Genomic DNA, 21,940 nt, shown 5'->3' on the forward strand with positions numbered 1-21,940 from the left:
CGACCGAGACAGTAATTGTCTGGGCCACTTGAGAATCTAGAGTCCACTTTGTGATAATGAACACCGGCTCCTTTGTGATGTGAAATGATTCTACTCCCACAAGCCTCACAAGGGCTCGATGTTCCATTATGGAGCCAGGAGACATGAGCACAGAGGTTTTTGTTGTAGCTTAAAATATCCAGATGAGTCAGGCAGCAGGGTGGGAAGGAAGGTAGGGAATCAGAAATTGTTACTGTAGGTCAGCCTCTGACTGTGGTTTGGATCTTACTGTGTTCAGCTGCGCTCCCTCGTGAACCAACTCCCCAGACTCCCAAGGATCCCATTCCCCCAGCAAGAGGGAGCACTGTGGGTTCTGGCTGCTCCCTGGGCATGGTGACCTTCAGGTAGAGAGGAGTGCACAGGGGCTTTGCCTGTCGACTGGGGATTGGCTCTGGAAGCCCAAGCAAAGATCGGAGGTGAAAGAAAAGTCTCCATGTCCTAAAGAGGCAACTTGTTGACGCCTGCCCTGGGCTTTCTAAGATATGACTTCAGCGTTCCCATTCTGATGAGTTAGATGCCGGCTGTCACAGCAGGTAAGCGTGTTTGTCCCTGAGCCTACCCCCACCCCCAGCAGGGACTGGGAGCAGCCTGCAGCTGCCATCTGAATGGCTAAGCCAGGCCCGTGTTCCAGGGGCCTGGACAGGGCCAGGCTTGCACCTCCCTGCCAAGTGCTCTCCCAGAGGTCTGTGCGTCTGGTGGGGTTGGGGGAGAGCCTCTGAGGCTGCTGCTGGGGTCGAGAGGCTGGTGGAGGAGGAAGGGGCACCAGCTCTTCACCACACACCGTCCAGGATCTCATGGTGGTGCCCTTTCCTGAAGAGGGCTGGGACCAAGCTGGGGAATACCAGCAGGCCAAGCAGTAGGGAGCACCTCCTGCTGGCCATTAGGGAACAAGCAGTGCCCTTCCTGCTCTGTTACTGTCCCTGCCTCATGACAGCATCCCAGAGCCAGGCCACCGCCTCCTGCTGGCCATCAGGGAACGAGCAGCTCCTTTCCTGCTCTGTTACTGTCCCTGCCCCCAGCCCCCGCTGGACAGGGGAGAGATGACAGCATCCCAGAGCCAGGCCACCTCCTGCCCACTGCACTGTGAAAGGGAGGCTGTCATGGGCTGAGTCGTAGGCCCCTAGGATTCCTATGTTGAAGTCCCCACCTCCAGGGCCTACGAAACTGACTGTATTTGGCTCCAGGACCTTTAAAGCAGTAATTAAGGTCACATGATGTGCTTAGGGTGGGCCCCAGGCAATATCAGAAGGGGACATCAGGAGACAAGACACACACAGAGAGAAGGCCCGGGCCCAGGCCCAGCCCCGGGAGCAAGGCTTTGGACGGAGCCAACCCTGCTGACACCCAGCGTGCCCTTACACATTTGATACAAGCTTTCTACAGCATGGAGATACAGAAAATGGATTCTGCCACTACCTTGAATAGTTCTACTCCAAGGATCGGGGGAGACGTGAACTGCCACTTGGTTGCTGAGCTCACAGGGACAGATCTGCCACAAGGCAGAACCACAGGGGGATGTGCACCGTCCCTAGCTCGAATTCCATGGACTCCTGTTGTCCAGAGGTTTTTGTTTGGCTGTTTGTTTTACTGAAATAATGCTTCTCAATTTGTTATAAACCCTTGGATCAAGCTCAAAAAATTTTGAATGACTGTTACTGCTAATTTTGATCAGCTTCCTTGAAGTCTTTCTCAGGGAGTGGCTTCGCTGACCACCTCCCATTACCACTCCGGAGTGCTGTCTGGGGAAATTTGTTGTGCAGGAATAGATAATTAACACAAAGGCCGAGGAAGGGAGTGGGACTAAAATCAAGACGGGCCATCAGTTGGCTGGAGAGCAGGGAAGGCATTTTGTTTTTAAGAGAGAGGGAGATATAGAGAGAGAATTCTTTTTTTTTTTTATTTAATGAGCATAAATTTCCAAAGTACAGCTTATGGATTACAATAGCTTCCTCCCCCCCGTATCTTCCCTCCCACCCACAACGCTCCCCTCTCCCACTCCCTCTCCCCTTCCCCTTCACATCATGATTAATTTTCAATTATCTTTATATACAAAAGATCAATTTAGCGTATCTTAAGTAAAGATTTCCACATTTTGCTCCCACACAGAAACACAAAGTGTAAAATACTATTTGAGTACTAGTTATAGCATTAACTAAACACCTAAGAGTAATTGTGTATTAATTACAGAGTTCAATCAATAGTTTTAAGTAGAATATAAAATGCATCTTTTGTATTGTTGTGGCGTCCCCCCCCGACCTCCCTCCCTCCCGTGGCCCTCCCCTCACCCACTCCCTCTCCCATCCCGCCCTTCATCACGTTTCATTTTCAATTACCTTCATATACTGAAGATCAACTTAGTATATACTAAGCAGGGATTTCAACAGGTTGCACTCACACAACCGAACCAGGTATAGGGTATTGTTTGACTAGTAGTGTTGTTTTTGAGTTTCATAGTTAAACATATTAAGGAGAGAGATCCTGTGTGGGGAGCATGAACCCAGTGACTCCCGTTGTTGATTTAACTATTGGCACTCTTATTTATGATGTCAGCAATCACCCTAGACTTTTGCTATGAGCTGTCTAGGCTATGGAAGCCCCTTGAGTTCACCAACTCTGAATTTGTTTAGTCAAGGCCATATCACAGTGGAGGTTCCTTCCTCCCTTCAGAGAAAGGCGCCTCTCTCTCCTTGATGGCCTGTTCCTTCTGCTGGGGTGTTGTTCACCAGGATCCTTCATTTAGATTGTTTTTTGCCACCATGTCATGGCTTTCCATGCCTGCGAGACACACAGAGAGAATTCTTCCGTTCACTGGTTCACTCCCCCAGATGGCTGTACCATCCAGGGCTGCGCCAGGCCAAAGCCAGGAGCCAGGAGCTTCTTCCAGGTCTCCCAAGTGGGTGCAAGGGGCCTAAGCACTTGGGCCATCTTCCGCTGCTTTTCCCAGACCATCATCCTGTGATTTCTTGGCATTGGCCTCATTAGGCTTTGCAGCGCCTTTGATCCTGTGTGTAGTCCATTGTCACTGTGATGGAGGGACGTGTGAACATTTGTCTTTAGCATGATTTAAAAATGGAATCATTAATATTTGGCTGAATCCAGTTAAGTGAAAGCTAAAACTGTCCAGGACTGCAAGAGTAAAAATCATCATAGACAGAAAAAGAGTCAGCATGGCCCTGCTGTCAGTGCGGCTGGGATGTCGATGGGTAAAGCCAGCAGCAGCGTCCACAGCAAATACTGTTTCTCTGGGTCTTGATTCTGGAAAATGCCTCAGTCACCCTGTCTTTGAGTGATCACCAAGAATGCCCCGACACCCACCTTGCGACTCTGGTCTTTTACTAGGACACCCAAATGCTGAGTCATCCTTGCTCATGGCAGCACCTAACTCCTTGTTAATCCTCCTATCCTAATCCTGCGCAGAAGCAGCAGCCGGAATACAGCTCACCCTGCTTTCCCTAGGCCCTCCTCAGTACCCTCAGTACCCTCAGCAGGAGCCCAGACCTCGCAAACCTCCCTCTGACTGGGCAGCATTTCATGGCTCTTCCACATGGCCCACTTTGATCAAGCCAGTAAATATGCTGCTGTTGAACCACAGGCTTGTCCACAGTGGTCTTTAAGCTTTAACGGAGGAAAAATGATCCCTTGGCCCTGTATTTGCGGAGGAGGCAGAGACTTTTTTTGGTTTATGTGTTTGTTTTGTATTTAACTCCATTACTAATTCGTTTTGATTTTTTATTTATTTAAGAGGCCAAGAGACAGAGAAAAACAGACAGAGCTCTCATCCACTGGTTCACTCTCCAAATGCCTGCATGAGCTGAGACTGTGCCAGGACAAAACCTGGAGCTAGAAACTCAATCTAGGTCTCCCATGGGGGTGTTAGGGACCCAACTACTTACGCCATCACCACTGGCTCCCAGGCTCTGCATTGGCAGGAAGCTAGGGACAGGAGCCAGAGCTGGGAGTCAAACCCAGGCAACTCTGATATGGGGCACAGTTGTCTGAACCCCTGGGCTGAATGCCTACTGCCTGGTTACCTATGTTCAATCCCAGGTCACAGATGAATCCAAAGGACATGACCTTTGGTACAGTCATCTGTGGGGTACAAGAGCACATCCTTAAACCAGGGTAGCTCTCACAAGTGATTCTCAGCTCTGTTCTGACAATGGGATTGTCAATGTTTGCTTCCTTTTACATTTCAAGTCAGTTCTTCCTCCACTTCCCATTGTCAATAGGTATTTTCTCATAACAGTCCCATACAAAGACCTAATATTCGCATAAATCAAACACAGCAAACTTTTGTTAATCAAATAATGATCTTTGCAGTTATTAATAGTACTAATATCCTCCAACTAAAGAACTTGCACAGATAATTACAGCTAGCTAAAGAGCCTGTGAATCAATTAACTTAGTCTGAATTTTTTTAAAAGATTTTATTTATTTATTTGAAAGTCAGAGTTACAGAGACAGAGAGGCAGAGAGAGAAAAAAGAGGTCTTCCATCCGATGGTTCACCCCCCAACTGGCCACAACGGCCAGAACTGCGCCGATCCGAAGCCAGGAGCCAGGAGTTGCTTCCAGGTCACCCACATGGGTGCAGGGGCCCAAGGACTTGGGCCATCTTCTACTGCTTTCCCAGGCCATAGCAGAGAGCTGGACCAGAAGAGGAGCAGCCAGGATTAGAACCGGTGCCCATATGGGATGCCGGTGCTTCAGGCTAGGGCATTAACCTGCTGCGCCACAGTGCTGGCCCCTTAGTCTGAATTATTAAATAAGTATATTACTTTAGTACTCAAATGTGAACCACATACTCATTTTCTTACATGTGTTTGCTCAGCCATCCACTGAAACATTTATTGAGAGCCTGTTATCAGGTGAACCCTGTCCTAGGCATTGGGAACTCACAACCTCTGCCTTCAAGAAGCTGGCATCATGGTTGGGGGAAGAACCAGCAGGTAGCCAAAGTGAAGGGATGAAAGGCTCTGTTGAGGAGGTCAGATCTCCAAGGCCAGTGTCAGACAGATGTCCACAGAGGCATTGAGGCCAGCCTGGATGGAAAGAGGATGGCCAGGACAAACGGCCACATCTCTCATGGCAAGAGGTTGTACAGCCCTGTCTGTGGAAGACGAACTGAGGTGTGTAGGGAATCTTAAGTAGAAGGAAATAGCCCTTACAAAGTGTGGAGCTTTAGCAGGAAGACAATTGGCCTGGAAGCACATAAGACAATGAGGAGCCTCTTCCCTTGATGCATCCCAGACTCCGTGGTATGCTGGAGACAGCAGTCTCTCCCACCCCACCTGTTCCAAGGAAAAGGTAGCAGTGAAGAGTGGGGCCATGAGAGGAAGGCCACAGGTGAGGCTGCCAGGGCAGTGTGGCTCTTATCTCCTTCTTTAGTGTCATCCCAAGTCACTATCCCATCCACAAGGCCTTCTAGAAAGTTAGTAGTTATTAATGGAGTGCCTACTATGTGTTGAGCATGTATTAAGAACCATATGCATAGGTGGTGGGGATCCCAGGCCTCCTGGTGTTTCCAATGTGGGAGAGAAGACAGATACAAAATCAGGAATGAGGCCGGTGCCGCGGCTCACTAGGCTAATCCTCCGCCTTGCGGCGCCGGCACACCGGGTTCTAGTCCTGGTCGGGGCGCCGGATTCTGTCCCGGTTGCCCCTCTTTCAGGCCAGCTCTCTGCTGTGGCCCGGGAGTGCAGTGGAGGATGGCCCAAGTGCTTGGGCCCTGCACCCCATGGGAGACCAGGAGAAGTACCTGGCTCCTGCCATCGGATCAGCGTGCTGGCCACGGCGGCCATTGGAGGGTGAACCAACGGCAAAGGAAGACCTTTCTCTCTGTCTCTCTCTCTCACTGTCCACTCTGCCTGTCAAAAAAAAAAAAAAAAATCAGGAATGGTAAAAGCCATAAGGGGACCAATAGCAAAAGTACATGTCACTAGAGAGGAGTGTCAAGAAGAAAATCACCTTCTGTGGGTCTACGGGGGTCTGGCTGAGAACCTCCTGCTTGCTAAGCTGGAGGGGAGAAGTGGAGCCCAGCACCATGTTCCCCCTAGCCATGGTGGAATGGGGCTGAAGGGGCCATTCCTAAACAACTCACTCATGTTCTCAGGATTCTGAAGAATTTCAGAACAGTTCTTTGCTTCAGATTCTTGCCATGCCTTATCATTCTTTTCAAGAATAGTCCCAGGAATGTTCTAGAATGGAGTCTCTGCTCAACTTGTCTTCCTTCACCTGGGTTCCCTTTAATGGACAGGGGCCCTTCACTTTGGCTTCTTGGGGCAGCCGCACGACTCCAGTCCTTCTTGCAGTCAATGGACCACAAGTCACTCTGCCCTCTCGCCTGTCTCTCTTGAGCAGTCCTGTCCGTAGGATCCTAGCTCTCTGCCTGGCCCCTAGTTTCATGGGCAGTCATTCAATCCCATCACATCCCACCAGGCCAAGGTGGGGCAGGGGTACTTGGCTGTGGCCTGTAGAGCACTCACCAATCCTTGACAGGCTTTCGTACCATCAACATCCTCTTCCTCCCACCACATCTGCTGAAAGACTCCTTTTCCTTTCCTTCATGTTGAGATCTGTGTTAGTCAGCTGATTGCCTACCAAGACCCTTTCTCTTCTTCTAAATCTAAGACAACAGGGCCAAGAGTTAGACCTGGCCACCCAAGTATGGACTACGTTTCCTGAGTGTGGTCCTATGGCTGATTCTCTCCATGGGAAGAAAGTGGTGTTTGTCATTTCACTTCTGGTCTTAAATGCTGTGCACGCACAGCGCCAGGGTGGAGCACAGACTGGCCGCAACACAGCTTTGCCCACACAGCGGGGAGTGGGGTGGTGATCAGCCAAGCCCTGTACATCTGAGTGGCTCAGAGAACAGAGCCGCTGCACCAACCTGGCTCAGCCTCATGGAGACTGAGACTAGTGAGAAAAAGATATTTGTTCTTTAAACCACACTATTGTTGGGTCTTTTACCCTACATAATACACATTTCGATACTACAATGTCCCTGGTTTCTAGCAGAGTGAGAGGAGAACCTATCCTCTGATAACAAGGTGCATTTTACAATCCTGTCCATCTTTTCAGTGCCGATTAAGCATCACATTACTCTTTTCCACAAATGCTCCTCACTCTCCACCTACCTGAGGTCATGGTAAAGTCGGCAGCCACCTGGTCTCCCGCCCCGCTGCCCTGCATCCCGGCATCCCCGCTTCCTCACGGCTGCCATGCACTGAAAACTTCTTCTCCTGGACTTTGCTTTATTACAGCAATTCCCTAAATTCCATTTCACCAGCCTCTGGAAGACAAAGACCAACATTATAAATTCAATAAGTCCTATGCCTCCTCCTTGAAGGCTTCTATTGATTGTGACTTAATCTCTTGAGGCGAACTGATGGGCTTAATATTAAGCTGAAGTCGAGAGTTAGCAAAGAGATCAGAGAATTGAGTAAAAAATAAAATTGTCCAACAGTGGAATTTTTTCCAACTCTCAGAAGAGATTGATTCGAGCCAGGCTTATTTGTTCTCCTTCTCTCTTTCTTTCCTTTTTCTCCCCAAAGGTGTATTTATTTATTCTGAAAGGCAGAGAGGGAGGGAGGGAGGGGGAGAGAGAGAGATAGAAGAGAGAGAAACTACTCCCTAAATGGCCTCAAAGGCCAGGGTTGGTCCAGGCTGACTCGAGGAGCCTGGAACTCCAGGTGTCCCATGTGGGTGACAGGGGCCCAAGTACTGGGGCCATTTTCTGCCGCTTTCCCAAGTGTATTAGTAAGGAGCTGGATCAGAAGTGGAGCAGTCAGGTCTTGGAGCAGTATGAGATGCTGCAACAGGTTAACCCCCTGTGCCACAACACTGGCCCCTATATTCTTTCTTCTCTCACGAAGATAAATACTTTCATGGAGACTAAGGAAGTCAGACTATCTAAAAATGGATAGGAAAATAACGTGCAATCCAAAGATGGGGAGGGTTCCTTAACCTCCTCCAATTCTGCTGCCCGTTCAGAACTCTCCCCTCCCCAAATCAGTCATGCCCAATCAGGCACTACTCGGTAAACTCTTGCTTCCTTATGTCTTTTTTTTTTTTTTTTTTTTTTTGACAGGCAGAGTGGACAGTGAGAGAGAGAGAGAAAGAGAGAGAGAGAAAGGTCCTCCTTTTGCCGTTGGTTCACCCTCCAATGGCCGTCGCGGCCGGCACACTGTGCTGATCCGATGGCAGGAGCCAGGTGCTTCTCCTGGCCTCCCATGGGGTGCAGGGCCCAAGGACTTGGGCCATCCTCCGCTGCACTCCCTGGCCACAGCAGAGAGCTGGCCTGGAAGAGGGGCAACCAGGACAGAATCCGGCGCCCCAACCGGGACTAGAACCCGGTGTGCCGGCGCCGCAAGGCAGAGGATTAGCCCAGTGAGCCGCGGCGCCGGCTTCCTTATGTCTTGCACAAGGTGCATCCCCTCTACCTAAGAAGTCAACAACCAACTAAATAGGAATGCAGCTTTGTGACCTTGTGTCCAGCTCAACCTATACCCTCATCCCACCCCACTGCTGCACCCAGCCCGGGGATAACTGTGTGCCCCTGGGAGGCAATGGATGGTGAAAGCTCAAGAGACTGAAGGCAGCCAAGCCTGGGCTTGCATTCTGACTCTGCAGTTTACTAAAAGACCTTGAGCCAGTATTCAGCGTCTGTGAGTCTCAATCCTAGGGATGATACTCTCACCACAACAACCAGGACTGCTACAGGCCAAAGCCAGGAGCCAGAGTCTCCCAAATGCATGTCGGGCCCAAGCACTTGAGCCATCTTTCATTGGTTGCCCAGGCCATCAGTAAGGAGCTGGATCAGGTGGAGCAGCCGGGATGCAACCTGCCACCCCTAAGGGATACTGGCATCACAAGCAGTGGCCTCAAGGCTGTTCCACAGCGCTGGCCCCTCATTCCTAGTCTTGAGGGGTAAAGGAAGAAGGTCATTATTCTATAACTACTTCTTGCTGAATGGAGCACAGGCCTCCTTCAAGCTAGAGAAGTGAAACACAACTTTCTCCTCTTGGATTTCTAGGGTAATCCAGGACTCCTCAGTGGGCGATCTGGATTCTACCATGAGGAGCCAATCAGGGAGCCCCTGGCCCTGTCAATCTTCTGGCAGGGGGAGCTGAAAGGAACCTGATTTTTTTTTTTTTTTTTTAATTTGAGCGGTAGAGTTACAGACAGTGAGAGAGACAGAGAGAAAGGTCTTCTCTCCATTGGTTCGCTCCCCAAATGGCCACAACAGCTGGAGCTGTGCCGATCTGAAGCCAGGAGCCAAGAGCTTCTCCAGGTCTCCCACATGGATGTAGGGGCCCAACCACTTGGGCCATCTTCCATTGCTTTCCCAATCCACAGCAGAGAGCTGGATTGGAAGAGGAGCAGCTGGGACTAGAACCGGCGCTCATATGGGATACCGGTGCCGCAGGCAGAGGATTAACCAAGTGAGCCACGGCGCCGGCCCCAGGAACCTGATTTCTCTTGTGCCCTTCCCCTTCTGGGGACCGCTTGGACACTCCCTTTTCCAGTGTCCCTCCCATATGCAGTATGCACATGGGCTAGGCTGGCAGCCTCTAGTGGTCCCATTTCGGAACCTGGGGTTACCCACAGCCTCCCTGGGGAGCAATGACCAATAAAGCTGCCTGCTTTCACATCTGTTCTGTCTTCCTTTACATCTTCTGCCACATTTCAGTTGTTGAGAACCATAAAGGCAACTGAGAGGGACTAGTCTCAGGGCAGTAGCCAGTTTCTCAAGCTGCTTGCAGATGTCTGGAGCACTCTGAGGTGTGAAACAGGTGTTTAGTGCTTCCTGACCTGAGAAGTAGACTGTGAGACACTCTCTTAGCCTCCAGGAAGGACAGCTTTCTGCTGTCTCTCACTTTACTCCAATTTGGGTGGGAGGCTGCTTCTTGCATGCCCTTTAGTAACATATTCCTGTAATACCCTAATTTCTGTAGGTCTTTGGTATATTACCATCCCAGTTTGGGGCCTTCATTGGCACTGATTTCTCAGCCTGACCCCACACCTGGTTGTCAGGTTGATTGGCAGCTGCTTGTGGTTTTCATGGGAAGGAACAAGTAACGCAGGGTAAGCAGGCTTAGGATGGACTGGTTTGAATCATTTCAGCAAACTCTATCTCTAGTTGTCTGGTGTCTGGTGCTGGGGTGATCAGAGTAGGGCAATCATGGTCCAGAGCATGAGAACCCCATAGAGAAGTGGTTGAGTGGGGGCTCTGGATTTGCTAGTTGGCAAGCAAAAGGCATACTCACAATTAGCTAGCCCTGGCAGGGGCAGTCTCACCAGCAGCAACTCAAGATGGCAAAGCATCAGAAATACAGAATAATAAGAAATGATTTATGCACTTAGCATCTGCCAGGCATTCAAGTGTTCAGTTAATAAATGAATGCCTACGAGCAGCCATTTAGCCTAAAGGATAAAAAAGCCCGAGTTCCATGTTGGAGTGCACAGGTTCAATTCCTGGCTCCAGCTTCCTGCTAATGCAGGCTCTCAGAAGTCACAGCGGTGAAGCCAGGAGCCAGAAACTCCATCTGGATTTCCCACATGGGTGGCAGGGCCCCAAGCACTTGAGCCATCTTTTGCTGTCTTCCCAGGCGTATGAAAGGGAGCTGGATTGAAAGCAGAGCAGCTGATACTCAAACTCGCACTCATATGGGATGCTGGGCTTAAGTTGAGGCTTCATGTGTTATGCTACAACAGCAGCCCCAAATGCTATTAAAAAAATAATTCTAACTACATTTTTGAAGAGGGAAATTTGAGGAGAAGCTGAACAGGGGACTACTTAGAGCCATGGAGGCTGGGGGCACAGTTCATCAGGGGCCCTCCTGGGGTTGCACACACGTTTTCTGCATCGTCCTCTCTCCTTCAGATGATCTCAGAACACCCAGAAGTTGAAGACAGATGCAAAGACTGACAGAGGAGGCACCGCAGAAGTAAAGGCCCCAGCCACGTGGTCTGAGGAGTTGGAGCTGTGATGCCTCAGCGCAGTCAGCAGTGAAGAAAGAGCCCTCCTTGGGGCAAGTCTCACCAGCCGACTTCACATAACGAGAATGATCCTGAGAGCGTAACTAGAGCCAGCCCTGCCGTGTGTGCTCTGTGTGCCCCCACGCCAAGTCCTTCCCAGGAACCACCCCCTTGGCCCTCACAAAGACTATGTGAAGGAGGTTCTGCTCTTACCAAGCCCATGTCATGGTGAAGGAAACTGAGGCACTGGGATAGGAAGTGACCCAACTAAGGTTACCAGAAGAGCCTGGATCCGAAGCCAGTCAGCCTATCCCAAGCCCACATGGCACTCCAGCTTCCCAGTAACAGCAGAGTCACGGCATGCCAAATCAACACGAAAAATGATAAATTCAAAACAAAAATCCTAGGATGAGTGTTGGGTGCAACAGTTAAGACTCCGCTTAGGGTGCCCACATCCTGCACCCGAGTGCCTGAGTTTGAGTCCTGGCTCTGCTTCTGATTCCAGCTTCCTACTAACATGCAGCCGGGGATGGCTCAAGTGGTTGGGGCCCTCTCCCTCACGTGGGAGACCTGAATTCAGTTCTTCCCTCCTGGCTTCAGTCTGGTCCACCCTCAGCTGTTGCAGGCATCTGGGGAGTGAGTCAGGAGATGGACGATCTCTCTCTCTCTGTCTCTGACTCTCTGCCCTTCAAATAAATAATTTTTAATCTTATTATTTAAAAAGTATACTTCATTGTCCCCCCAAGACTTCCCAATAAGAAACAAAAATGTTGTTTTCATCTACTTTATTGTTTTACAGCTAAATAGTCTAATGAATACAGAGCAAGAGAAAAATCTTTAAATCTTGTTCATAGAAAGCAAATTTGATATTTGTTCAGAATAACCCCTGGATGCCCTTCTCAGATCCACTGTTCCTTTGCCGTTCAGTCCTGAAAAAGAAAAGGAAAATGTACCGCTTAGACAAATCACTCTCAGAATCAAGATGAGGCCCGTGGGCATGTTATTATGAGCCATACTTTACAATTACACCTCAATTTGACATGCCATAAATGCACAGATTGCTTTCTCTGCAATCAGTACTTGTAAGATTTGTTTTGCTGTAACTAATTAAGCCACTGAGTTTGTGTAATTGCTGTGGCCTTAGGGAATGCCCTCCCCTTGTATTGCTGGGTAGTTCTGTCTCCCAGCAGAGGGACAGCTTCCTCCGGCACCTGGCACTGTTGAGGCCAGCAGGCCAGGGAGGCTGCAGCACATCAGCGGGACAGTGGCCCACGTCCATGAGAGACAGGGGAGGCCCACGGCTGTCCTTGTGCACCATCGACTTCCCCTTCCAGGGGCCCAAAGGCCAAGGAAATGCCCCAGATTCAAGCTCTAAGTCTCTTTGGGAAGGGCGTTTGGTGCAGCAGTTAAGACACCTCTTCGGTTGTCTGCATCCCAGTGGGAGTGCCTGGATTCGAGTCCCAGCTTTGCTCCCAATTCCAGCTCCCTGCTAATGCACACTCTGGGAGGCAGCAGGTGATGGTGGAAGTAGTTAGGTCCCTGCCATCCACATGGGAGACTCAGAGGAAGCTCATGGATCCTGGTTTTGGCCTAGTCCAGCCCCAGCTGTTGCAGGCATTTGGAGAGTAAACTAGCAGATGGGAGATTTTTCTGTTCTCTTCATTTTATCTCTCTCTCTCTCTCTCTCTCTCTCTCTCTCTCCCTCTCTCTTTTGCACTCGCTCTCTCTCTCTCTGGCATTTTATCGTTGTGTCTTTCAAACACATACATGAAAACAGTGGAAGTGGAAGTTAAACGTAAAAACAAACTCTAGATCTCGGGTACCATCCAACAGAGGGAACAGCCTTGTGGCTGTGCTGGGAAGTGCCCCACTACAGGGAGCCTGGGAGCATCATCCAAGCGTGCCAGGCTGGGTGCTGCTCTCCTCATCCAAGGGTCTGGGTGAGAAGTGATTGGGAGCCCAGGGGGGCTGTGTGGAGCTTCCATCACCACCACAGCCACAGCTGGCTGGAGCTGGAGTATTTCCCAGTGGCCAGGCATAGAAGTGGAAGTATAATGTTGCCATGGAAAGCCTACTTCTGCTAGACTGGGGTCAGAGTCTCTTCAGTGCTATGAGTTGGAACATGGAAGGGCTGGGTTCCTGGGGGTTCTGCATGGTCTCCCTTCCCTTAAACAATGCCTCTCTCTCCCCCTTATCAGGCACACAACATTTGCTTGCAATAGAAAAACTACACTGAGTCTGACCTTGAGCTGTCTACTGGGCCTTGTCTTTGATGCTTCTTCCATTCCTGGGCTGAAAAAAAATAAAATGAGTGACTTACAGGCACTAAGACATCACAGCCTGTTTCTAGTTTCAGACCCTCTCCCTGGGGAGCCCTAAAACCTTGTTCTTCTCACTGAGCTTTCACACCACCTCCCTGGGGATGCACCTGGTCCACCCTTGCCCTGAGATAGTGCAAGTTCACGGATCCCTCCTCCTAGGACCTGGACACTGTCCCCATCTCCTCCCCTTACCCTCTGCGCACATGGTGGAAGCACCCACAAGCCATCCATCACAGCATTTAGCCTGGAGATGTCAGGACAAGCTACTGTTCCCCAGAGCACTTTCCAGAAAACACATGGCCAGGGTGCTCAGGATGGCGAGGAGTCTGAAAACACTACCCCAGGAACAGGAGCTGCAGCTGGCAGATCCATGCCTCTCCTCACCCAGTAAGGGCTGTTCACCCCCATAACATCATAATAGGTCTGGCAGACCGAAAAGGGCTACCTACAGTGGAAGTGGGGGAGGGGCAGGAAGAATTTTCATGGTCAGATAAGTTAGGGAGGCAAAGGATGAAGCGTGAGAATCCAGAGCTTTCCTCTGGAAATTCCTGGAGCCTGTGATGGGCCAGGGTGCGCTGCACACCTTTGTGAATGTTGAATGCAGTGTTTTCCAGTCTCATCCGATTCTTCCTGCCAGTCACCCACAGCATGTGGGTGGCAAGGGGCAGGGGCATGGCTCTGATCTGATTCACTCGTTTCTGAGGAAAGCACTGAGGTTGGAGGGAAGGGAGTGCAGATAGTGAATGGCGGATCAAAAACTAAAACTGGGGGCCGGTGCTGTGGTGCAGCAGGTTAAAGCCCTGGCCTGAAGCGCCAGCATCCCATATGGGCGCCGGTTCTGGTCCTGGCTGCTCCACTTCTGATCCAGCTCTCTGCTATGGCCTGGGAAAGCAGTAGAAGATGGCCCAAGTCCTTGGGCCCCTGCACTTGTGTGGGAGACCCGGAAGAAGCTCCTGGCTCCGGGCTTCGGATTGGCGCACCTCTGACCGTTGTGGCCAACTGGGGAGTGAACCAGTGGCTGGAAGACCTCGCTCTGTCTCTACCTCTCTCCGTAACTCTGTCTTTCAAATAAATAAAATAAATCTTTTTAAAAAAAAACCTAAAACTCTGTGAGTCTGGGACGTTTGTGAGACTTCTGCATCACCCCAGGAGAAGAGGATGGTGCCTGGACTCCTCTTGTCAGGGTGCTCTGGGGTCCACAGATCCTGGACTCCCAGGCTCAGGAGCATAGACTCAGGTTTGTCCACAAGTCTATCCATCAGCAGAACACCCTGCCCCACCTCCCTGCACTCCCAGATCTGTGCACTCTCAGCCTCTGTCCACATGGACCCTTCTTTCAAGGTTGTAGGTGATATTGACTGAGAGCCACGCCCTACGTACAGAGTGAGAGAATTCCCATAATTACTCACTAGTTCACATGGGGTCCTGGTGGGGCCTATTCTGCAGTAACTCCATCCCTGGGATGGCTGCAGCGAAGCAGAGGAAAGCAGAAATGAGAGAAACCATGGGGCTGGCATTGTGGCACAGCAGGTTAAGCTGAAGCTGGCTCTTACAACACTGGCATCCCATGTGGGACCACCAGTTTAATTCCCGGCTGCTCCACTTCTGATCCAGCTCCCATTAATTAGCACCTGGGAAAACAGCTGAAGACAGCTCGAGTACTTTGATCTCTGCCACCCATGTAGGAGACCTGGATGGAGTTCCTGGCTCCTGACTTCATTCTGAACCAACCCCAGCCATTGTGGCCATTTGGGAAGAGAATCAGTGGATGGAAGCTCGCTCTCTCTCTCTCTCTCTCTCTCTCTCTCTCATTCTGCCTTTCAAATAAATAAATGAATAAATCAAAAGAAGGAAGGAAGGGAGGAAGGAAGTGTGCCATACCCTGTAAAGGAAAAATGGTCGTCCCAAGGTGGCAGCATGATCCTGCAACATAAAAACATAAACTGTTACGCAACCAGGTCACATCAAAGGTCCCTCAAAAATTACTCTAGGAACAATTTTCAAAAGAGGTGGTCTTGGGGCCAGCGCTGCGGCTTAGTGAGTGAGGCTGCTGCCTGCAACGCCAGCATCCCATATGGGCGCTGTTCAAACCCCTGATGCTCCACTTCTGATCCAGCTCCCTGCTAATGTACCTGGGAAAGCAGCAGAAGAGGACCCAAGTCCTTGGGCCCCCGCACCCATGTGGGAGTCCCAGAAGAGGCTCCTAGATCCTGGCTTCAGATTGGCCCAGCTCTAGCCATTGCAGCCATTTGGGGAATGAACTAGCCAATGAAAGACTTCTCTCTCTCTCTCTCTCTCTCTCTCTCTCTCTCTCTCTCTCCCTCTCTCTCTCTCTCCCTCTCTATGTCTGTAACTCTGCCTCTCAAATAAATAAATAAATCTTTAAAAAAAAAGAGGTGGCCCAGGGGCAGGCATTTGGCACACGTGTTAAGATGTCCCTTAGTTCACCTGCATCTCACCTTCAACACAGTTCCCTGCTGTTGTGCACCATAGGAGGCAGCAGTGATGCCTCAAGTACTGGGGTCCCTGACACCCCAGTCCTAGCCCTAACCCTAACCTTAACCCTAACCCTAACCTTAAACCTAGCCCTAGCCCTAGCCCCAGTCCTAGCCCTAACCCTAACCTTAACCCTAACCCTAACCTTAAACCTAGCCTTAGCCCTAGCCCTAGCCCTAGCCCTAGCCCTAGCCCTAGCCCCAGTCCTAGCCCTAACCCTAAACCTAACCTTAACCCTAACCCTAAACTTAGCCCTATACCTAGATTGAGTTCCAGGCTCCTGGCTCTGGCCTGGCCCAGCCCTAGCTGCTCTGGGCATTTGAGGAGTAAATCAATGGGTGGATGTCTTCTCTCTGTCTCTCTGTGTGTTTCTCTGCCTTTCAAACAAAATGGAAGTGGATAACTATTTAAAAACAACAACAACAACAAAAAGGTGGTCCCAGACTAGCAGCAACAGCAACAATACCTGGAACTTGGTAGAAATGCATCCTGTCAGCCCCTCTGGGGCTACTGGCATCTCTGAGGCGGGGCCCAGTAATTTGAATTTTAAGCAGGTGACTCTGATGCACTGTTAAGTGTGTGGGGTTGGTGTCCCTGGCAATGCCTCTCCCTAACTCTGTACACTGCCTGTGAGCCTCTGCAGCAGACACAGCAAAGCCCCAAGAGCAGATGGCCCGTGTGACTCATGGTGAAACAAGATGTGTATAGTCAGCCCACTATCACCACAGGTTCTGCATCCACAGACTGCACCAACCAGGGATCAAAAACATTCAGAAAAAATACAGTGTCAGTATTGGCACACTTTTTCTTCTTGACGTTATTCCCTAAACAATACAGCATAACAACTATTTACATAGCATCTACATTGTGTTAGGTATTATAAGCCAGTTAGAGATGATTTTGAGTATATGCGGAGGGTATATACAAATACTATGTCATTTTCTAGTAGGGACTTGAACAACCACAGCCAGAATCATTGCCTGTGATCCCTGTGTACCCAGGGCAAACCCAGGGAACCTGAACTTCAATGCTCAGCTCCAGAGAAGAGGTTCAGAGTCACCTTATGAAAACCATTCTTCCCAGAAGAAGATGTTAGAGGGGCTCCAGGGTGGCCTGGCTCCAAGCACTGTCCTGGCTTTCTTTCTAGAGCTTTCTTCAGGGGTTGGTTCTGGATAGAACTCACATACCTTCTTGATAAAGCCCACCGCAGCAGCTCTGGAGTCCTGCAGGGGAATGAGGCACAGGTTAGCTCAAGGAGAACCGTGTCTGTGACCTCGCCATTGTCCTGCTGTGGTTCTGCCCCTCCTCTCAGGCCCTCAGAGGTCAGGTGCAGAACGGCAGTGGCCAGGCACAGGCCCCTGCTTGGGAAGCCAGCATTCTGTTCTGTTTTTTTTTTTTTTTTTTTTTTTTTTGACAGGCAGAGTGGACAGTGAGAGAGAGACAGAGAGAAAGGTCTTCCTTTGCCATTGGTTCACCCTCCATTCACCCTCCAACGCACCGTGCTGGTCTGAAGCTAGGAGCCAGGTGCTTCTCCTGGTCTCCCATGGGGTGCAGGGCCCAAGCACTTGGGCCACAGCAGAGAGCTGGCCTGGAAGAGGGGCAACCGGGACAGAATCCGGCACCCCGACTGGGACTAGAACCCGGTGTGCTGGCGCTGCAGGTGGAGGATTAGCCTACTGAGCCGCGGTGACGGCCGCCATGCCAGCGTTCTTTTCTGCACTGAGCTCCCGTTTGCGTCCAGATCTGTTAAATTTGTTGCACCTCCTAACAGCCCACTTCTGAAATGGACCCCAGATTTAGGCAAACTTTCAAGACGAAGCCATTTCACCTTCTCCAGTTTTTTCTTTTCTTTTCTTTTTCTTTCTTGCCTGTGGTCTGGTATAAGGATGGAGTCATCCTTGACCCAGAAGTGTGTGATCAGGAGGGGCTCAGATAACAAGTGTCTGAGCTTAGATTGGCCAGGGGTGGGAAGTTTCCTGGGGAGTCAGATTTTCAGAGCTAAAACCAGAAAAGTCCTGGATAAACCAGAATGAGATGGAGAGACTACCTGGGCTCAGGGTGAACACAACCAATTTTGATTTTACTACTGGGCAACTAAATCCTGATTAATATTCTGAACAGGTCATCTCTAAACTTATTTTAAAAAGAAAAATTTAAAAAGGAAAAACTGGGACCAGTGATATGGTGCAGCCCATTAAATCACCACCTCCACTGCTGGCATCCCATTTTGGAGTGCTGGTTCGAGTCCCATGGCTGCTCCACTTCTGATCCAGCTTCCTGCTAATGTGCCTGGGAAAGCAGTGGAGGATGGCCCAGGTACTTGGGCTCCTGCACCGACATGAGAGACCCAGATGGAGTTCTGGGCTTCTGGCTTCCAGACCTGGCCATGGCAGTCATTTGGGGAGTGAACCAGATGAAAGATTGACAGATTCTCTCTCTCTCTCTCAAACTCTTTCGCTCTCTCATTTGGCTTGTCAAGTAAAATAAATAATCTTTAAAACGGGGGGGGGGGGGACCTCTGTGATATGGACACAAGACACAGGACAGGTGGGACCATGGGAAGCAGAGGACAGAGCCAAGGGCAAATTTCAAGTGAGGAGGAAGTGTGGGGAAGTGGAACACAAACAAACAAGCAATTTACGGATGAAAGCAAGAGAGGAGTGCTTGAGCAAGTGGGTGCTTGAGCCACCTTGTGGGTCACAGCGGGGGGAGACTGAGGCTCCGGTGGTCTAGGAATTTGTGCAAGTTCAAAGCACCGGATGTTCTTCCCAGAGCTCCTTCCCAAGGTAGGATTTGACAGCGAAGGAGAAAAAGGCTGGCAAGCCCCAAAGCAGTGGCACTGGGTTACATAAAACACGGCGGAAGAAGATAAGGCACCTACTCGCTGCAGGACCGTCTTCATCCTCCTGCGGGCGATCTTGGCGGCCAGGCGCAGTAAAGGGTGCACGGGAAGGAACTGCAAGAGAGAGGCGCCGAGAGGGTCCTGCGGCCACGTCCAGCACTGTTCTGAGGGCCTAGGGCTATGCATTTTTTTTAAACTTTCTTCCCTTACAAATGGCTTTCATTTTCAGAGTAGAATCCATTTCCCAGGCTGAGCTTTAAAGTTTTATGTGTTCAATAAAAGACCACTTGCCTTGATGGGTTTCAATTCCAATACATGCCAGAAACGGTCCCCTGGGGCACATCAGACGTTCATCTGTGTTAACCCTCAGCGCTCCGTCCTCCGAGAAAGGAGGTTCTTCAGAAGCATCTCTGTGCAGCTCCTGGCTGGCGCCCCTGGTCTGCTCTCCTAGTCCCTGGTGCTATTTTCCTATCCTTGCCTAACTGCCACACACACGCAGGCAGACACCTCATGCATCCTTCCGTGAGCTTTGGTGTAGAGTAGAAGTCAACTGTGTTACACAGTTCTCTCTCCCCTTGCGCGGTCCCTTCTGCCTTTTTGGTGCCTGTGGCCCAAACATCCGCAGATACCCACTCCTACACCTGTACTACTGATGAGTCTTTGCCTCCTGGGGATTTTATTTTTATATTTTGCTGAGTATTGGCTATTTTAAGGATCTTTTTAAAGACTCAAAGTGTGGGTTAATGTACATAAGTGGCTTTCTAATGACAGGATTCCAGTTACTGTGGCAGGGCACATGAATTTAAAAGAATGTTCTATATAGTCCTCCACTCAGATCCTCACAGAAATCTACCTGCACAAGCTGCTCCCAGGGGTAACGCAAACTCATAACAAGGAAGCTGGAGGTGACGGTTGCCATTTCCACCATTGTACATACTTATATGTATGTATGATTTTAGCATTTTTCCACAAGAATCAACTTATCTTTTAATTTCATTTTGCACCTCATACACACTGTGACAACTACAGAAGTCAGTCACCCATGGATCACTAAAGCACTCTTTTTTTTGTTTTAAAGATTTATTTATTTATTTGAAAGCCAAGTTACACACAGAGAGAAAAGGAGAGGCAGAGAGAGAGAGAGAGGTCTTCCAATCGCTGGTTCACTCCCCAATTGGCCGCAATGGCCGGAGCTGAGCCAATCTGAAACCAGGAGCCAGGAGCTTCTTCCAGGTCTCCCACACAGGCGCAGGGGCCCAAGGACTTGGGCCATCTTCTGCTTTCCCAGGCCATAGCAGAGAGCTGGATCAGAAGTGGAGCAGCCAGGACTTGAACTGGCACCCATGTGGGATGCCAGCACTGCAGGCAGCAGCCTTACCGGCTATGCCACAGCGCTGGCCCCAGTGCACTTTTCAACATTTAAAAAACAGAAAACCCTAAGAAATAATGTCCAACCAGTGTTGTGGTACAGCAGGTTAAGCCACTGCCTGCAGGCATCCCCTATGGGCAGTGGTTCAAGTCCCAGCTGCTCCACTTCCAATCCAGCTCCCTGCTAATGGGCCTGACAAAGCAGCAGAGGATGGGCCCAAGTACTTGGGCCCCTGCACCCACGTGGGAGACCTGGAAGAAGCTCCTGGCTCCCAACTTTATTGAGGCCATTTGGGGAATGAACCAGCAGATGGAAGACCTCTCTCTCTCTCTCTCTCTCTCTCTCTCTCTCTCTAAATCTCCCTTTCAAATAAGTAAAATCAATCTTAAAAGAAGAAAGAATGTGAAGGAGCACCGAGTTTACCAAACTCCTCTTGTTCATCCAAGTGCATCATAAAAATCTACTTCTTACTTGTTTTTCCTTTTGTGTAACTGATTCTCTAATTTTTTGGATCTGTGAACCACTTAACAGCCCCATCTCAAAGGGAACAGAGAGAATCCTTGTAGCCCAGGGAAAAGCCGGTGAGCAGCTGCTTCCCAGGGAGACTCTTTGCCTGTCTACACACCTGCACATGTTTACTAGGGAAGGATAAAAGGCATGAGAGGAGAGCCACGTCACAGAAAGAGGGTTAAGATCAAATACTGACCCCGGCTTTAACTGGATTTGTTGGCTCCTGGGCTCTGGAGTAATGGAATAAAAACTGAATGAGACAAAAAGTGATGTTAGTACTAAGTGTCACTTGTTCTAAATGCGAAAGCTGCATTCCCATCATGGCGCAGGATGGTACTCACCCTTTTGTAGATGTCTTGGTTATCCTGGAAAGAGAGTTGCAGGGCTAAGTTACGGGGTGGGCAGACATGGAAGAGTTTTTCAATATAAGGTACACACCATGGACCTCACTGGGTTTACCTAAATTTGATGAAATAAACTGACCATCTAAAAAGAAATTGCTTCATTACACAAATTTAATGAGACTATAGCTGATGTTGGGTCTTATAACAAACAGAGTTGCCAGTAATACATCATTATTTTAAAACATAATCTTTTGTCTTTTCAAACTTCAGGGGAAAATCTACACTCTGATGCATAGGAGCAAAACTCCAATGTAACTTTGCAGACAAGCTGGGTCAGTGTTGCCACATGGCAGGGTAAGCTACCGCATCCCATCTCAGAGCACGAACTGCTCGACTTCTGATCCAGCTTCCTGCTAATGTGGCTGGGAAAGCAGTGGAAGATGGCTTGAGTACTTGGGCTCCTGCCACCTAACACTGCTAATAGCAATGACTCTGGGAAAATGAACTATTTCCTTTTATGCTCATCATATCAGAACCAGCTGAAAATATTTACTATTTTTTTCAGTTCCTGATCTTCTTCCCAATATCCATTCACAGCAGTGTGTGTGTGTGTGTGTGTGTGTGTGTGTGTGTGTGTGTTCATGAACAGCTATTGAGTAAACAGCTTTTGGGGACCATGCTCTTCAACTTCATGCTTTATTTTTAGACCAAAAAATAATGAGAAATCTTAAGATGCTTTCCCTGGTGCTAATGAACCCTCTCAACATTTCATACACATATTTTCTGCTTTATAAAAATATTTTCTTAAATTTTACTATCTATCATGTTAATTTCCCCAACTGGAATTAAAGTTCCATGACAGCAGGTGGTTTTATTTGTCTGAGTCTCTGATGTATCCCCAGCACCTGGCACAAGGTATGCTCTCAATAAATAACTGTTTTTGGATCTGGTGTTATGACACAGTGGGTTAATATTGGAGCACCGGTTCAAGTCCCAGCTGCTTAACTCCCTGTCAATATGCCTAGGAAAGCAGCAGAGAT

General features: G+C 49.5%; 2 long non-coding RNA genes across 3 annotated transcripts; one reads left to right on the forward strand and one right to left on the reverse strand.

Moving 5' to 3' along the window:
• The first annotated feature begins 197 nt into the window (after nucleotides 1-197).
• On the forward strand, nucleotides 198-11,730 carry LOC138848550 (uncharacterized). The gene is made up of 2 exons (XR_016230239.1): nucleotides 198-572; nucleotides 10,924-11,730. It is a non-coding gene; the product is annotated as an uncharacterized LOC138848550 (long non-coding RNA).
• On the reverse strand, nucleotides 10,916-20,807 carry LOC138848552 (uncharacterized). Of its 2 annotated transcripts, XR_011386460.2 has the most exons (6): nucleotides 20,753-20,807; nucleotides 18,717-18,791; nucleotides 17,023-17,058; nucleotides 15,221-15,262; nucleotides 13,262-13,310; nucleotides 10,916-11,947 (listed from the first exon to the last, which is right to left on the reverse strand). It is a non-coding gene; the product is annotated as an uncharacterized LOC138848552 (long non-coding RNA). The 2 variants fall into 2 exon arrangements; XR_016230240.1 differs by having other exon boundaries at nucleotides 10,916-13,310.
• Nucleotides 20,808-21,940: the final 1,133 nt, after the last annotated feature.

The sequence above is a fragment of the Oryctolagus cuniculus genome, chromosome 2 (genome assembly GCF_051225735.1).
Source record: "Oryctolagus cuniculus isolate XC-2025 breed Fujian yellow rabbit chromosome 2, ASM5122573v1, whole genome shotgun sequence".
In the NCBI taxonomy this organism is placed as follows: domain Eukaryota; kingdom Metazoa; phylum Chordata; class Mammalia; order Lagomorpha; family Leporidae; genus Oryctolagus; species Oryctolagus cuniculus.